This window comes from Rhinoderma darwinii, chromosome 6, assembly GCF_050947455.1.
Source record: "Rhinoderma darwinii isolate aRhiDar2 chromosome 6, aRhiDar2.hap1, whole genome shotgun sequence".
Classification (NCBI taxonomy): Eukaryota; Metazoa; Chordata; class Amphibia; order Anura; family Rhinodermatidae; genus Rhinoderma; species Rhinoderma darwinii.
Window position 1 is genome coordinate 51800795 of NC_134692.1, and position 11023 is coordinate 51811817.

Genomic DNA, 11023 nt, shown 5'->3' on the forward strand with positions numbered 1-11023 from the left:
GGCGTCACAAATAGGCTTCTACCTGGCTATACACGTTGTGCCTCATGACTTACACACTATCCCTCCATGTTTCACTCACTTGCACCCCATTATCCATTTATTTCTATTGAGGCACTTCACTCATTACTGCCCCCTATATTTCACTTATAGTATTACACTTGCACACACACTATTCATTTATTATTTCTTACTACACATCCCATGCACCACACACCACTCCCCTCAAGACTAGTGGGAGTGGCTATTATTATTTAAAGCACCTGCTCGCCCTTTCATCAGCATTTCTGACCTGGCTGTGTCTATTTGTAAGTATGGCCTTTTTCGGTGTTTTTTTACTATAGTAAGAGAACAGATGAAGGGCTAGTGGCCGAATAGTGGAGTTAATCCTGTAGTAAAGATTAAAACTTCTATAGTGTCCAGATTCTCTCGTAAAATATGGGCACAGGCCTGGGACAAAACCTAAGATACCCTATGTACAGTACATGATACAATGACACCAGGGCTTCATGTTTAGCCAGAGGGTTTCTCAGATATAGCCTGATCAATATATCTCCTAGGAACCTTCTAAGAGACTTTAGAGTTGAATATTCATGATCTAGATCTACAGTTGTGGAGGAAGATAGGAATAAGGTTTACGGTAGACATAATAGCTGAAGGCCACACACACGGTTTTTAGAATATTAAAAATTAATATCGAATTGGGATTAAACATTTTTACAAATACAATCTTGCAACACCAAGAAGAAAAAGTTTTGGAATTGTGGAAATCACAGGATCGATAGTCATGTTAATGATATGCAAATGATAAAAAAATGGAAACTAAATATTCCAAACATATTGATTTATTCAGTATCAAGTATGAGCGCCACATGCAGAAATATACGCACTTACACACCTTGGAATGCTATCAATGAGGTTTAATGGTTGTCTGCAGAATGTTATGCTACGCTGAATGCACTTGGGCATGCAAATCATCACAATTGGCTGCTTGCAGCTCCCGTTGCAATTGCCGACAAATGACGTCCCAGATGTGCTCAATGGGAGACAAGTCCGGAGATGCTGCAGGCCCATGATTAGGCCAGGCAGGCTGCTCACAGTAGCATGAGCAACATGCGTCCTGGCGTTGTCCTGTTGAAAAATGGCCATACTCACTGGTTCCACTACCAATTCAATGTAACGGTGAGCTGTTAGTGTACCTGAAATGAAGACTAGAAGGGTCCGGCTACTGTACATTATGCCACCCCACACCATAATCCCGTGAGTAGGACCGGTGTGATGTTTACTTGTGAAGGCCTCTTCATGGCTTTGCCCACGTGGTCTCCAGACCATTCTCCGGCTATCATTGCGTTCGAGACAAAAGCGGGACTCATCGCTGAGGAGGATAGACCTCTATACCAGCCTCCATTGTCATCTTGCTGTGCACCACAATAGCTTTTGAAGTGGTAGCGTGTGGTCAACGGAACACTCGAGCTGGAAGTCTGACTGGTAGCCAAATGTCGTCCAATTGCCTTCTGATGGTTTGTGTCAACACTTGTTGCCGACTCAGGCTTGGAATGTGACGTTTAGTTTCACTTGCAGTACAGAATAAATCACTACGCGCCATTCTTCCAATCAGTTGATCCGTCCGTGCAGAGGTTCGCCTTTGTGCATCTCTTGCTGTCACTCTCGTTCGTTTTTGTTCTCTCAACCTGTGGGATACGCAACATTGAATGGTGCTGACATCTGGCCTAGGCACATAGCAATCTGCCGTAGTGATAAACAAAGGTCCCTCAGTTTAAGGATCCTGTCCCTCTTAGTTTGTGACAAGTGGCGATACATTTCAATGTTAAGGAGTGTATATGCAACTCCGCTGCTTTCTCAATATTTATCCAAAAACTTACTGCCGCCCTTTTTCATCACTCTTGGAGCATCTTGATAATCCTGACAAAGGATCAAAAGTAATTTCTTTTTACAAGAAACCCTAATATCAAGTGGTAGAGCAGATGTCCTCAAAACATTTATGAAATTGAAATGGTCTGTAACCCTTTAAAGGCCCAGACATTTTAGTTTTTCTCCCTGCCTTCCAAGAGCCATACATTTTTTATTTTTCAGTCAATAAAGTAGTGTGAGGGCTTATTTTGTTTTCGTGGGGGGAGTTGTAGTTTCTATTGACTACATTTAAAGTACCATATAATGTACTGGGAAACATAAAAAAAAAATCTTTGTGGGGTGGAATTGGAAAAAATGGCAAATCCTCCATTGTTTTTTGGGTTTCGTTTTTACGGCTTTAACCATGCGGTAAAAATGTAAATTCAACTTTATATTTGTTAAAAAAAAAAATTGTTTTGTGTCACCACATTCTGAGAGACGTAACTTTTTTATTTTTTCGTCGATTGAGTGGTATGAGGGCTTATTTTTTGCAGGACGAGCTGTAGTTTTTATTGGTATCATTTTTGGTACATACGATTTTTTTTGATCACTTTGATTACATTTTATTGTAGTGCTAAAGTGACCAAAAAAACAACGATTCTGGTGTTGGAATTTTTCTTTCTTTACTCAGTTCACCGTATTGTAGTAGTTCAGACTTATGGAGTCGGCGACAGTAATTTTGTTTATTTTTTTTATTTTTTACATTGTGCTCGAGGGAAAATGGGAAAAGGTTTTGTTTTTTTAACTTTCAATAAAAAATTTATTTAACTTTTTTTTACGCTTTTTATTAGTTCCTCTAGGGGACTTGAACCAATGTATTGCAGTACATTTACAGACTTTTGCTAAGCCCTGCTGGAGGCTGGACTTAGCAGAGGCAGACAGAAGGCAGAACTGGGGGCCTTTATTAGGCCCCATGCTACCATGACAAGCATCAGAGCCCCGTGACCGCGTCACGGGCTGGGTCCATTGGCTGTCGGAGTGGGTCACTCCTTCCTTCTAATGGATTAAATGCCGCAGTCGCTATTGACCGCGGCATTTAACTAGTTAAATAGATACACAGCTGACACCTGCAAACTTCACCCCACCCTCCATGATGTACAGTTTTGTCATGGGGCGGGAAAGGGTTAAATAAAGATTTCACAATAACAGAATGGCAAGCCACATTTGGTCATACACATCATAAGTTGTCTAAAAATGCCAAACACCTAAAAGTAACATAGTCATATTGTATGCCATGTTGAAAAAAAAGACATAAGTCCATCCAGTTTAGCAATGTTCTGCAATGTTGATCCAGAGAAAGGGAAAAAAGACCAAGAGCCAGAAGCCAATTTTCCTCATCTAAGGGGAAAAAACAATCCTTTCTGACTACATATATGGCAATGAGAATAGATCCCTGGATCAACGACCCATCTTCAGTAATCTAGTACCCATAAATTGTAATATTATTACACTAAAAAAAGGCATCCAGTCCCCTTTTAAACTCTTTCACTAAATTCACCATAACAACTTTTTCTGGCAGACAGTTCCATAGTATCACTGCTTTTACAGTAAAGAAACCCTTCTATGTTAGTGTAGAAACTTTCTTTCCCCTAGAGATAGAGGATGCCCCTTGTTCTAGTTAGAGTCCTGTGTATATGTAAATAGATCATTAGCGGATCTCTGTTTTGACCTTTAATATATTTATTAGGTCACCCCTCAGTCATCTTCTTTCCAAACTAAATAACCCTTATTGTGATCATCTTTCTGGATGCTGGAATTTACCCATTCCATTTATTATGTTGGCTGCCCGGCTTTGAACCTACTCAAGCTCTACTATGTCACAAGAAAAAATATTGTATAACTGGTATATGACCATGAGGAAGCTAGCAAAAAATCTGAAAACACCTAAAGTATGCAGGAGATGTAAAAGACCTAAGGCCGACTCATGTTTGGCGGTCCTGTAATATCATACAGAAATTCTGGATAATATCTAGGGATCTAATGCATGCAGCCCTAGGATTCTGACCTCATTTACACCCCAGTATAGTTATGTTTCTCATCGACACTTAAAATATCTTGTCCATAATGTTAATACCGTTTTTACACATAATACTAAACTGTTAAATTTGAATTGCTAAAAGCTAGAAACGGTAAAATACCTACAATAAAAGATGTAATATGTTGATAAAAGCTTTTCTATCAAACACTAAATGGCAAGTACCTTAAAAATTGGAAAGTATGAGTCTCCTTTAGGTAGAGGAAAAAGTTGGTCTTCATATTATTTGTAAATACTTTTATTTATTTCTATCTTTGAATAAAGTAATAGGTATATTTCTGGATGTCCCCTTGTTGTGTTTAACTTCTTTCTTTTTTCTTTTCATACTATGTTTTTGATAACAGAAAGTATTTATCATTTATTCAGTTATGATTAGGTATTCAAAAAAACAATAACCACGTAACCTGAGGTGAAGTTAGGAGAAAATTATTTTCTTTTAAGAAAAATCATTTTATATAAAATGACTTGATTCCATTAGAAAACACATTTCAAGTACACACCATAAACCATGAAATCAAATAGATTTTTTCTTTTATCTACAATGAATTATACACTTGAAATACAATGGAGACAATGGTATTTATATAAAATGCGAGACTTTGGTAAGGAACCGCATTGCAGTAAGATGGTCTTGTACTTGAACACAGCATTAAGATCTTTTACACTGACTGAAATATTTATCTCTGTTTGCTTCCCTTGTACCTCTTGAGCTCAATTAATACACCTTAACCTGCTTCATCCTTCACCACTTTAGTAAATATTTTGATGGCGAGAAGCGCATAAAGCTTTATATTTCTGTCCTTCATGTATTATTCTGGAAGGGTAAGCACCTCTCCATCTATACAGCTTTCTCCCTCCATTGTTGGACAGTAATAATACATGGATGATTTTTTTAACTTTTTTTCTCTTAAGCTTTATTCACCTGAAGAAGTCTGAGTTGGTCTTTGTTTACTAGTGGAATACAGCAACACATTAGTAAACTTGTATACAGAAAGGGAATTGTATAGTTCTACAAAAGCAGAGTATATTTTGTTTCAGGTCTAGTGAACAATCTGCTATTAATAAGTGTGCAGATGCTGATTCTATATGAACACTTTTAGTGTAGTGTTAAATAGAGATAAGTTAAACTTTAAAACTTAGCTTAGGAGTAATTTTTGACTAATCCATCCAATTGGTTTAATTTCTGGTAATAAAAAATAAAAAAATACACATACATTTTTGTGTTTTTTTGGCCCTTTTGGTTTTGTCACTATTAACACTTATGGTATATTAATAAGGCAGGAGGGTACTGGTGAATTAGAGCGGAGGAGGGCTACTTGGTTGGTCCTCCCGATTCCTGGCTGCCTAGTAGTAAGTTATGCGTTATCAGTGTGGTGTAAATCTGTACACAGCCAGTCCGGTCAAACAGTAAGGTAAAATGCAGTGCACTCAACCCGTGTCACAGATGAAAAAAATTAAATACAATGCAGTGCATTAAGATGCCACTAATTCTTTATTTAGTAGCAGACTCTTCCATTTATAACATTTCTCAGAACTATCTGATTAAGGCATAATATAATACAATGTACATAGTAAACAAAAAATTTGAGAACTATTATACACTAAATTAAAATTACACTGTCAGATTAAATAATACATATTTTAAATTCACCCTCATTATATTAACAGTCAGTTAGGTTGTTAGTTCATAAAGACATAAAAAAGAAGAAGGAAACGAGTTATGACTTTGGCACATTGTTAAATTGCATCATTGTCTCTAATTTCAGAACCATGTAAAGGACAGGTTTATCATAATACATTTATCAGACATGGCAAAGCTGAGTTTTTACAGCTCTATTCACACAGACATTATAGTTTCTGTTATAATCTGTAACGTCTATGGCCACGGTCCGTCGTTCGGTCGTTAAGCTCGACGGCTGTGGCCATGGACAACTTACCTCGTTGCAGCGTCGTCCTCCTGTCAGGCGTTGGCACTCACTTCTGGACTCAGAGTGTCTCCGGCGGGCGCACGCGCCGGTGCGTGCACGGCCTTAAAGGGCCAGTGCGCGCATTTTTGCAATCTAGCCTAGGATGCCCTGGGCTATAAAAGGGGGCTCTGTCTCCTTGCTCTTTGCCAGAGTGTTGTTCGTTACCCATTGTTTGTCATGCTTATGGTCTCCCAGTGTCTTCCAGCAGAGGCGTAGCTAGGTTCTCCAGCACCCGGGGCAAAGATTCAGTTTGGCGCCCCCCCCCAACCTCTTTCCCGACATCTCCTTCCCCCTCGCCGTGTTTTTTTTCTCTACCAATCGACGTGTCATTTCTTTTTATGTAACGCGAGCATAAAATTATCTGTACATTTCACAAGCAATATGGTTCTATACACAACACCAGAACCAAGCTCGGTACATATATACAGCCCCAGAACAAATACAGCTGTGCAACCCCTGCCGTATAGGTTTGTACGGCGTAAAACTACAGCTCCCAGCATAGCCCGAACAATGATAAGGATATGCTGGGAGATGCAGTTTCACAAAAAATAAATCCTATCATAATCATCTCACTGCAGATCATACAGTGACTACAGTGCTGATTAGAGGCAGAATAAACATTTACATTAAGTGACTCACCGGTGACGTCTCAGATTCTAGTTCTTTTTCTCCATTTGTTCCAGACCTCTATGATGACTTCTCCCGGTCCATTTCTGCAGTTTGCCGCTCACATGTCTTCAGCTTCTCACTTTTCCAACATTTCTGCACCTATAAATAAATATAAAGTTATCATTATACCACACACTACGCCCCTAAATATAATAGTGACATACACTGCACCTCTAATTATAATAGCACCATACACCGTGTCCCACACACACACTGTGCCCCCTGTAGATAGTGCCTGCCATAGAGCCCCTGTAGATAGTGCCCCCATATAGACCACCCCTGTATATAGTGTCCCACAAATAACTCCCCCTATAGTGCTCTACAGATAGCCCACCCCTGTAGATATAGCCCCCTGTAGATATAGCCCACCCCTGTATATAGAGCTCTACAGATAGCCCAACCATGTATGTAGCCCCCCTGTAGATATAGTCCACCCCTGTATATAGTGCTCCACATATAGTCCACCCCTGTATATAGTGTTTCACAGATAGCCCACCTCTGTATATAGCCCCCCCTTGTACATATAGTCCACCCCTGTATATAGTGCTCCACTAGATAGTCCACCCCTGTATATAGTGCTCCACAGATAGCCCACCCCTGTATATACTATATACAAGGGTGGGCTATCTGTGGAGCACTATATACAGGGGTGGACTATATGTACAAGGGGGCTATATACAGGGGTGGGCTATCTGTGGAGCACTATATACAGGGGTGGACTATATGTACAAGGGGGCTATATACAGGGGTGGGCTTTCTGTGGAGCACTATAGGGGGAGCTATTTGTGGTATACTATATACAGGGGTGGGCTATATCTACAGGGGGACCATATACAGGGGTGGGCTATATCTACAGGGGGACTATATCTACAGGGGGACTATATCTACAGGGGGACTATATCTACAGGGGGACCATATCTACAGGGGGACCATATCTACAGGGGGATCATATCTACAGGGCTGGGCTATATCTACAGGGCTGGGCTATATCTACGGGGCGACTATATCTACAGGGGGGCTATATACTGGGGTGGGCTATCTATGGAGCACCATATACAGGGGTGGGCTATATCTACAGGGGGCTATAAACTATATAGCCCACTCCAGTATATAGCCCCCTGTAGATATAGTCCCCCTGTATATAGCCCTTCTGTAGATATAGTCCCCCTGTATATAGCCCCCCTGTAGATATAGTCCCCCTGTATATAGCCCAGCCCTGTAGATATAGTCCCCCTGTATATGTGCTACAGCCTACGCTTCATCTGCTACGCCTCACCTGAAGACTTCCCTCCGCCTGGTCCTGGACGTGCCTGCCTCGCTAGTGCCTACGATTGCCTCAGGTACGTTCGCTGAACTAACTGAACTCTATACCTACCTGTTTGGCCAGCTGCCATCCTGATACGCGGTACGGCCCAGTGGGTCCACACCCCGCATCGTGACATAATCCTATGATGCCACGGTAACCACAGCCTCATTTGGCATAGTAAACCTGTTACATTAGAGCATTATCATAATGCACAATTCTGAAGACTTAAAGTCTGTAGTTGATGCTAATTGCATCTTTTGCTTAGGTAGAATTGCTCTTATTACAATAATATACTACTAGTGCACAACATCTATCATCTATCTATCTATCTATCTATACATCTCTCTCTCTCTGTCTCTCTCTCTGTCTCTCTCTCATCATCTCGATCAACCATACCATTAAAACCACCTGTCTAATATTGTGTAGGGCCCGCTCATGCAACCAATACAGCTCTGACCCATCAAAACATGGGCTCCACAAGACCTCCTGAGAGTCTGTCACCAAGACATTAGCAGCAGATCCTTCAAGTGCTGTTAGTTGCGTGGTGGGGCCTCCATGGATCTGACTTATTTTCTAGCACATTCCACAGATGCTCGATCGGAATGAGATGTGTAAAATTTAGAGGCCATGTCAACATCTTGAACTCTTTGTCATGTTCCTTAAACCATTCGTGAACAATTTATGCTGTGTGGTAGGGCGCATTATCCTGTTGAATGAGACCACTGCCATTTGGGAATACTGTTAACATGAAGGAGTGTACTTTGTCTGCAACAATTTTCTAGGTAGGTTTTATGTGCCAAAGTAACATCCACATGAATACCAGGACCGAAGGTCTGCCTCCACCAGATTGCCTTCTTCCTATAGTGCATCCTGGTGCTATCTCTTCCTCTGATAAATGGCACACACGCACCAGGACATTCACATGAAAAAGTGATTTATTAGACCAGGCCACATCCTTCCATTGCTCCATGGTTCAGTTCTCATGCTCACATGCCCAATGTAAGCACTTTCAGCAGTGGACAAGGGTCACCAGGGATTCTCATACAAGTCTAAATCTACGCTGCTCCAAACGCACCATGCTGTGAAATACTGTGTGTTCTGACACCTTTCTATTATAGCCAACAGTGACTTTTTCAGCAATTTGTGCTACAGCTCGCCTTGACTCCCCCCACACATTAGCATGACCCTTGGGTGCCCATGACTCAGTTGCCAGTTCAACTTCCTTGGACCACTTTTGGTAGGTACTAACCACTGCATACTATTAGGCCCTTGACAAAGTCGCTCAGATTCTTACGCATGTGCATTTTTCTTGCTTCCAACCCATCACCTTCAAAAACTGACTGTTTACTTGCTGTCTAATATATTTTACCCTTTGACAGGCGCCATTGTGACAGGGTAATCAATGTTATTCACCTCACCTGTCAGTGTTTTAATGTCTGGTTTAATGTATGGCTGATCGGTGTGTGTGTTTGTATATATGTATATATGTATATATATATATATATATATATATATATATATATATATATATATATATATATATATATATATATATATAAATTTCCAAATTACTGTAGGGTTGCTTATACTAACGCCTGAGCCATGTATCGTATGTAGCGTCCATTGATATCATAAATGCAATAACATTCTGCCTGCTAATTCAAGTTCTCATCAACAGATGTGCTTCTATTTTTCAGGCTCATTGACTATGTGATGTGAGCACGTACTCTACAGCGGGTTTGGTCACTAATAAGTGTATCCTGTGACAATAATTAGCTTGGTCTCTGTACAGGTGCCTACTTATCTAACTGCCCTATAAGAATCTTTCTGTAAATGGGGGCTTCAAAGGATGATCTTGCATGTGGATAATATCTTATGCTCTAAATATAGCTGACAAGTCTATGGCTCAATATAAAAAACCACAGTTTGTGGTCTGGAATTTGCAGTTGGAGACCAGAGTCAGCTGAGAACAGGTGCAGCAGTATGCTGCAGCATATGTCGTGAGTTAACCCCTCTGCTGCTCATGCTGATTTTTTTTTATGAATCTAAAGAATCTTTACATTTAAGCTAAATGTTTGCACTAATTGACCAAAGGCAAATTTATAACACAAAAACCTTTAAATATGGATAAACCCTATTGTATAATGCTGTAAAAACTCCTTGCACTTATTGAGCAGTGCAATTCCAATAAAATCTAATGATTACTTGAATGAAAGCCCCAGGTATAAGGTTGTATTTACACGTGCTAGTTTTGTGTCATTTTTCACTTCAATTAGTGCAAAATTGCGGCAAAACAATGCTGCGGTTATACAAAGTTATGGTTTCAGAAAAAATGGACACTTTTGCCATCGTTTTGCATAATCACTCCTTATTTTGCAGCAGTTTTTCAATAATTGTGGCAAAAAAATTACACAGACCCATACCAGTGTTATTACACCCTTACCCTTCTTCTCCCATACCATATCAGAATTAGGCCTCAACCAGATATGCATATGGATCTGTAAGTTTGCAATAAGTTTGGCACAGTGGGACCCCCAGGTGTCTGATGGAGTATGACATATGGCCAGTTAAACAAAGTAGAATGCACCTTTCTGAATTAAACCAGAGGCCCTGGCAACATGACGACTTTCTGTCTTCTCTAAATAGTAGTGGTTCATATTTCATATTCCCTTGAGCCATGTGCATTACAGATCACTATACAGTGTGTATTGTGACCTGTAGTGTACATGGCCTAAAGGAATGCAAGATAGAACTGTTCCAATTTTTATCAACATTTGTTTATACCTAGAGTCAATATAAAGGTTTTTAAAGGTTCTTGGACACATTGGGAGAATTTATTAACTTTTCTAAGCCAGTTTTCTGGCATAGAAAAGTCACAAACGGCACAAAAGTTGCAATTTGTTGGAACATTTTTTAACTTTTGTGTTTATTGCCGCCGCTCTCGTGACTTTTTTTTAAAGTTGGTGGAGCACAGTGGATGGGGCGGCCTGTCATATAAACTATAATTTACACTACAAACTGCCGTAAATTCTAGCGGAAATTTAACTCTATGGCACACTGGCAGCCAGAGATGTACCTAATTTATTAAGAGGCGGCACCCCTTCATAAATTATCCAAGGAAAGGGAAATAGCAGTCAG